Source organism: Protopterus annectens, chromosome 2.part1, assembly GCF_019279795.1.
Source record: "Protopterus annectens isolate FY-2018-M chromosome 2.part1, PAN1.0, whole genome shotgun sequence".
In the NCBI taxonomy this organism is placed as follows: domain Eukaryota; kingdom Metazoa; phylum Chordata; order Ceratodontiformes; family Protopteridae; genus Protopterus; species Protopterus annectens.
This window is the reverse complement of record NC_056729.1, coordinates 831,055,565-831,063,064: the sequence shown is the minus strand read 5'-3', so window position 1 is coordinate 831,063,064 and position 7,500 is coordinate 831,055,565.

Here is a 7,500-nt window from a genome sequence, read left to right as displayed (position 1 = left end):
CTGGCTGAGTTCTTCAGTTCAGTATTTTAAGCATCTATAGTTTCTGTATGACCTTAAACAAGTTATAAGGAACAAATGGCCAAAAAAATCTTTTCCCTCTAGAATTATTTTTTTAAATGTCTCTCTTAGTGCTGGTAGGATGCCTTTCTTTTGGTATAGAAATGTAAAAGTGGTAAAACCATGCCCATGCTTCTTCCCAGGTAGAAATGTGGCATGCTAAACTTTTTCAGACTTTAGTTATCTCAGTCAAATGTCTTCATCCAGAGTCCTGTGCTTTTTTACTAAATTTCTTTGCACTGAAATAATTCCATATTATTACAGCTAAACAATCCTTCAAACTGCATATTATATTTCTTAGACTCTCAAAAACAAATATATTTATTCACTTCTGCAAACATATGTAGTCATTTCTGACACTGTATACATTTGAATATTTGTCAAGATGCTCACTAAACCCCAAAGGATAGTGTGAAAATGTATCCTGCCTTCATGAGTTTTTTATGCTGTCTTCCCAAAGAAATGTATCGCTTTCACATGCAACTTTCCATGACTAGGTGTAAGTACACATTAAGAAGTATAGTTCATTAAAGGTGATAATGTTCTGTAGCAACTAACTGTAACAGCATGTCTCAGCACCACATTACACATAATGAATTACTTTTAGGCAACATTATGTACAGTGGTACTGCTTAGCAGTTGTTAGATCACAGGATATGCTGGTGCTTCAGAATGGCACACACTTATGAGACTAAGCAGTCTTGTAAATCTTATTCTGCATATGTGTACACAGCTACATATCTGACATGAACACAAGAGTTGTCAGGCATGTACAAGCCACAAAATCACACACCTGTGAAGGAACAGTGTCTACTTCTGGGGATGACAACATGACACTGTAAAAACTACAGATTCTGCATTAATGCATTAGTACAGTATGGAATATCTGTCACAAATGCTGCACAAAATGTGTGAAATCAAATATAAGTGGATACCGTGATAAGCAAGATAACATGAGAATGTGGCATTAGGGGATAAGTATACAAACATACATAAACACACACACCCATACAAGTATACATATGCAATAGTGTAGTTTGATTTATCAAGATATAGATTGTCTAAGCCTTTACAAATGAGTAACCATCTGCATCCTGTTTACTTTTACCAGTATAAGTGAATCTGTCTCCTCCACTAACACTGCCTGAGTTTCTCAGCTCAGTGCACATGCTATGTGAGATCACAAACAGTGATATAAAGGAAATTGCTATTTTTTCCCCTATCATTCAATTTCAGAGCTGGTTTAAAGTAATAAGGGTATGGAGACCCCCTCGTATTTTGGGGGTTGAGGAGGGCTTCCCTCCTGCAAAAACACTTTATGTGTACAGTTTAGGTGTTTGTAAATCATAGCTTTTTAAGTGGGTTTTAATGCAATTTTGATTTCTAGTGAGTGTCTGGATTTTAATGTATACAATATGTTGAACAGATAATATAATAAGAATTGACTATTCAATATAAACCCAATATATAAGATAGCCTATACTGGTATTTATTTCTGTGCAAGATTTTGGTACAGTGGATGTCCATACTAGGGCCCCTACTGTTTTCCATCTTTATTAATGACCTACATACTGCCATCTCAAATGTCACCTGTATTCAATATGCCGATGACTCCACCCTGGTTTGCTCAGCTACATCTCCCTCAGAATTGAGGTCTGCTACCCAGTCCACATTTAATACTGTAGAAAACTGGCTCTCTGGTCGTTGATTGTTATTAAACCCCCAAAAAACTAAAATGTTACTATTCTCATCAACACAAAGATCTACTGCTTTTACCTTCACCGTAAATGCAAAAGATGGCACAGTAATCTCCATGACCCCTGTACAAAACTACTAGGTGTCATCATTGACAACAGCCTAAAATTTGACCTACAAGTAAATCAGACTATCAAGACCATCAATAAAAAACTTGGGTCACTGTATAGAATAAAAACCTTCCTAACCCCTCCAGCTAAGATTGCTATAGCTCGCTCTCACCTACTTTCTACACTGCTATACGCTTCCCCCCTTCTCTTCAATTTAAACAAGTCTGTACTCAACAGACTGTCAACCTGTTTTAATCACATTGCAGATTTGCCAATGGCCTACCTTTTAGAACACACCACTGTATCAACCTCAAACAGCTTGGGTGGCTAGAACTACTCAATCTAATCCAATACAACCTTCTGATTATAGACAATAAAATTCTCTATAACCCAGATAATACACCAGCTGTTAGAAACACAATCACCCCCATAACAATCCGAGATTGCTTTGATCTTCAAATAAACTAGTAATTCAAACCATCAAAATTAACAACGCAGCTGGTGATGCCCTATTCGCAAACTCTGCAGGTAGAGTCTGGAACTTACTTCCAGCTGACATCACTATGCTCTCCTCCATTGGCCAGTTTAAAACCAAATTTAAACAACACCTGGCACTAAACTGCCTTTGCCACTGTAATAAGCCTGGCTAACTCTAATTAAGAATGTTGAATAAACTAGTAATCTAGTTACTGTCTATTTTTCCCCTGGCTGTAAACAAGGGTAACTTTTAACCTGTGACCTTGTCTATTCATGATAGTCTATGTATATTTTGTAAATATGTCATTATTGTTTCTATTCTATCTGTTTACCTGGAGATTTTATTTTGCAATAATTTTTATTGTATCGGTTTTCCTTTGAGCTTTTCTCCCCGGGCCTCTGCTGAAAATGGACATGTATCCAGTTGGACTATCCCAGTCAACAAATGTAAAATAAATAAATAATAAATAAATAAATGTCAGGGAACTGGCCATGAATATCTATCTATCTATTTGTATTATATACAGATACACCTAGTCCAAGATTACACAAATTCTGACGAGATGCCAGCAGTCTTTCAGTGATGATATTCGTGTTCTGAACATCTGTCTGTTGACCAGTGACAAACAGTAGTTTTCCATATTTATTCCTTTATTTATCTGTCATCTACACAAATCCCACATGTGCCCTTGAACCCCCATGCACGAGACAATAATGACACCAAGGAGAGGACATGACCAGATTTTATTATTCACAGCCAAGGGACAGACATTTATTTGCAAGATAAATGTGACATCAATCAACCATAAACACAAACAAAGTGGAAGGAAATGTTCATCTCCACAATATGTAAAAACTAACATAGGCAAAGTATTCAAATGTAATGGAAGGCAGCATGGAAAATCCTCACCTCTCCGTTATTACCACTTGGCAGATGCTAACTGTATATCAAAACAATCCAGTCAAAGAGCAGCATAGCTCCTTGCTTGCTCTGTCTGATTGTCCATAAGGAAGGGAGCAAGGGAAAAGAAGGATCTTGTTCCTAAAGGAAGGATCTTTCTTTTACCCATCAGGCTAATGATGCACCCACTTCTCCCCTTCCTTTATTCTCAACTGGCAAATCCCTAAAAAAGAAGGGAGATGGGCCTCTGTGAACATCTCCTGAATAAACAATCAAAGATGGGTATTAAATAGATGTAAGCCAGTATCATTAAGATGAACCCATCAGGCCTAAACCACAATGGGTGCATGTCAGCAAAGTTCCAGTGTTCCAGCAATAAGAAACCTAAGATCAATCCCAACCGAGCAACCTGATGGTTAATAAATTCTCTGTATATTTCCACCACCCTATTGCTAACAGCAAACAGCCAAGCTAACCTGGGAATGATAGCAAACTCTACTAGTACTGCCCCTGACCACATCTCTTTAATCCACAACAAGTCCTTGAAGATCCATGCCAAAAGCTTGCACTCAGGTAGAGCACTCGAAGTATCCTTCCCAAGTGTATGACTAGACAGTGAGGTACCCCACAAGCTCCCTGTATTTCATTCAAATTATCAGTCCAACATTTCCCCTTGCAAACAGCAATGACTTCACCAACCATCTTCAAACCTTGCTGTATCAAAATCCAAATAAATACTCCTGGGCCACACTGCTACCCTCATGGCTGCCCAGAAAATTAACAAATGCCCCAAACAAAGCCACCTTCTTCCTACATAAAAAAGAAAAAAAAAAGTACATACATCAAATACCCAACTGGCAAATAACTACCAAATGTAAAACACAACAGCTTTAGAAACCCACCTGCCTGGCCACTTTATGTACTCAATTGACCTGTTTCCTCTGACAAAATCAGAAACCCTGCCACTCCTGAAACAGTGAACAAAAGAACACTCCCCTAAAATTCCCTGAGACTTCAAACCCCTCCTAATTATGATGGTGAATTGCCCTTGCAAAACTTGTCTACCTGCCTGATTTTGAATACCATACTCTGTAATGCAAGGCTGTTGTTATTGCAATAAAGTCTGCCATTTATTTACAGTTCTCACAACTTGCCATTTTTTGAAAAAATTTATATATCTATTTGCATTATAATTAGAATTGTGAAGTAAAATTGAAAAGGTAATAATGCAGCAACATAATATCAGACTTCAACTGTCTCCTATTGCAATTACTTTACTCTTTTTCTTTCGGTCTCTCTTTATATACATATATGTATATGCATGTGTGTGTGTGTGTGTGTGTGTGTGTGTGTGTGTGTGTGTGTGTGTGTGTGTGTGTGTGTGTGTGTGTGTGTGTATGGGTTCCCTTCAGAATATCGAATTTCCAAAACTTAAAATTTCATATGGTCGAGACCATATGATCGAAGTTTTGAAATCTCGAAATTCTGAACAGAGATCAGCATACAGTGCAGAATGGGAGATTTACCTTTTCCTCACTGTAGTGCGATCTCAGAGATGGTATATTTAAGTAGCGGGGATGTGGGAGCTGCAGGGGGGCATCCCACTCCCTGAAAAAATGTTGAGAAACTTGATTTTGTATTTTTTGGGGGATTTATTTCATAGTTTCAAGTATTTACCGGTTGTAAGGGCAAAATAATGGGGTGCCACGATTCCCGAGTGGCCCCTTTAATTCTGGATTTTTTTTTTTTTACATCTTTAAATTGATTGCTCATTGCACCACACATCACCAGGGGGTGTGCATGATGACATCAGCTTCATGAGGCATACTTATGCCTGTCGGACAACTCCAGACAATAGAGAGACTCATCTCCGACTGTTATTAGAAACTGAATTGGCATCAGCGAGCAGAACAGAGCAGGAGCTATTTGTGCACATTACAAGTTAAATTCTAACATCTTCTGCCCACTCAACCCATGTGACATGTCCATGGCATAGGATCAGGGTGAGAATTTACGTTGACCAGTTAAGTAAAGAGGAAACAAGGTTGTTAATGTTAAAGTCTGTGCTGGTTGGAATAACTCACTAAATATCCAAATCGCCTCTACAACCTTAAAGTCACCTCTTCAGCAATCTACTCATACACTGCTGTCTACATTGCAATTCAGTCCTTTTCCCCTGCAACAAAGTCCGTAATCGTGCTGGCTGTAATAATTTATTAAACATCCAAAATGCCTCTACAATGCTTGGTAGCAATGTGTGTTAATTATCCCTCTCCAAGATAAGATCTGTACTGAGAACTCTGCTAATGTAAAGTTCAAAAGTTGTGGTCTGTAGAAATGGCTATTTGCATGCACACTGGCTGGGATTAGTTACAATCTAGTCTCCTTCACTACCTTTCCATGTTAGTTCTTATAGCCTCCTCTTGATCAGTAAAAAGCAAAACAACTCTTAAGCAGTAAAACAATTAAAAAGCAAAACTTCTCTAAATATATTACTTAACTCATAGAAAAGCGCTACCTTAAATTGCAGTTTGTACTATTAACATATAATACTTCAGTAAATGAAAAGTGGTAGTTGCTCTGCTTTGTAATCACCTAGTTTTTATCACTACTGTGTAATGATCTCTGCTAAACCTGTAACCCTGCCCCTACCTGACATCTGTGGTGCTGAGGTTACTTTTTGTATCATTATTGGTGGCCGGGAGTTATAAATTTAAACTCTTTTTGAAAGTTGCTGAGGTTTCTGTTGTGACTCACACTCGGTGATGGTGTGCTTGCCAAATAAGTAATTTTTCATTCCAACTGGTGGTATGATTTACTTGATTTTGAAAAGAAGAACCAGCCTACTCATAATGAATTTATGCTCTGAACCTCTGACTGAAATGCCTCACATAAACTTGTAAGGTAATGAATGGTCATTACTAGCATGCCGATCGATTTTCATATACTTGTTGAGTAGGGAATTGAATTGGTTGTGTGATCCGTTGTGCCAGCCACTTCTACACCTACTATTTCTTAAGCTAAAGATGTTTTTAGTGCACTAACTGACTGGTTAGAAGTATGGCTTATCTTTATAATCAGAAATAGATATTGTGTTCATGGCTTCATGTCTGTTTAAGATAAACTATTAATTAACTTGCGATTCATTTTCTTAACATATACTGCAGGCCTGCAGCAGTTAGTTTTTACCGAACTTGCTTTCTGTATAACACTGACTGCTTTTACTAGACTAATAAAGTTAAATGTGCTGTAGACTTGTTCTAATGGTGCTGTATGTGCAGTGTTAGTGATGTATACAACTGGACCTGCCTATGTAAACTTGTAATATAGTGTGTGTGTGTGTGTATAGATATTATAGCTGTATCTTTCTGAATTCTGTGGAAGGTAATTGATTGTATTTGTAGTGATTTTCTGTGGGGAGTGGGAGTTGGGACTCCATCAGTGGCATTGTAAAGAATGACGGAGTTCATGGACAAAGACAAGCAGCAGTGCATGGACAGGAGCTGGAGCATGGTTTTAAATGAGGAGAAAATATAATTTGATTTTTCTTTGAAGAATGATTTCTAAAACAACATGGCTGAACCAATGTAGTAGGCCTTTGTCTGAGGCCTAATCTGAGGTTCCTTGCATTACAATGTCAGAAGGTTACGTTATTTATCATAGGTTTTCGATTTTCTTTTTAGTAATGCAGCTTCAATTTTAACTATTGAATATAATATTCAAACATTTAGCATAGCATCTTCTGTTAGTCATTCAGCGTTCTGGATAGTGGATTAAAAATGTCTTTTTAATGCGTATGTTTGTGAGCTTAAATTTTTAACTGTCTTGTGAGGATTTATTGAAATATGTGAAAATGTTGCTGCTATAATCTTTTGGTAAAAGCTGAAAAAGGCGAGCTTCCCTTAACTTTAATTTTCGTAGGTTTAAGGGTTTAAGTTTATGTATTGCAAAACGGCAACTGTTTCTTTTTCTCGCTTCTTAGCAAACAGCTTATTGCTCCAGCTGTTAAGAATATCACGTAACAGGATTTTGTTTCCCCGAGGGAATGGCAGTTATGCAGTAGCATAGCTTCTTTACATGTGTGTATAATTTATTTGTTTTGCAGCCTCTGGAATACAGATGTTGAGATTCTGGAAGGGCGGTGTATGGGATAGATGCACCCCACCAGACACACCATTTCATGTGTCTGTTCTTGCTAGTGTATGATAAGGTGGCCTTTTTTTCTCCTCAGGTTCTAGCATGCATAACTGTCTTTGCTCA